Source organism: Apaloderma vittatum, unplaced genomic scaffold (genome assembly GCF_000703405.1).
Source record: "Apaloderma vittatum isolate BGI_N311 unplaced genomic scaffold, ASM70340v1 scaffold6008, whole genome shotgun sequence".
In the NCBI taxonomy this organism is placed as follows: domain Eukaryota; kingdom Metazoa; phylum Chordata; class Aves; order Trogoniformes; family Trogonidae; genus Apaloderma; species Apaloderma vittatum.
Window position 1 is genome coordinate 78,940 of NW_009730123.1, and position 251 is coordinate 79,190.

The following is a 251-nucleotide window of genomic DNA, read 5'->3' on the forward strand; positions in this document are numbered from 1 at the left end:
ATCCGCTGCAGATCCACGCGCGTGTGGGCCAGCACAGCATAAGGGGGATGTGGGAACCTGCACGCCAAAGATGAGGCAGGAGCAGGGACTTGCTGCCCAAGCCTCTTCCCATTTGGGTCGGTTTGATATTGCTTCTGGAGCTCCATCGGAAGGGCAAAGCAGCTGGCAGGGATAGTGGGAGAAAACTGTTTCCCCTAATTGATCCTCACAACTCAGAAAACCCAAGCAAAACACAAGGAAGAAAAACCAGC

At 53.8% G+C, this 251-nt stretch overlaps 1 protein-coding gene across 1 annotated transcript in view; it reads left to right on the forward strand.

The window, feature by feature from the left end:
* The window catches only part of LOC104277879 (dedicator of cytokinesis protein 1-like), a gene marked incomplete at both ends in the record, with an annotated part of 69,343 nt that overhangs the window by 63,417 nt on the left and 5,675 nt on the right, over window positions 1-251 (forward strand). The gene's annotated exons all lie outside the window — the stretch shown is intronic.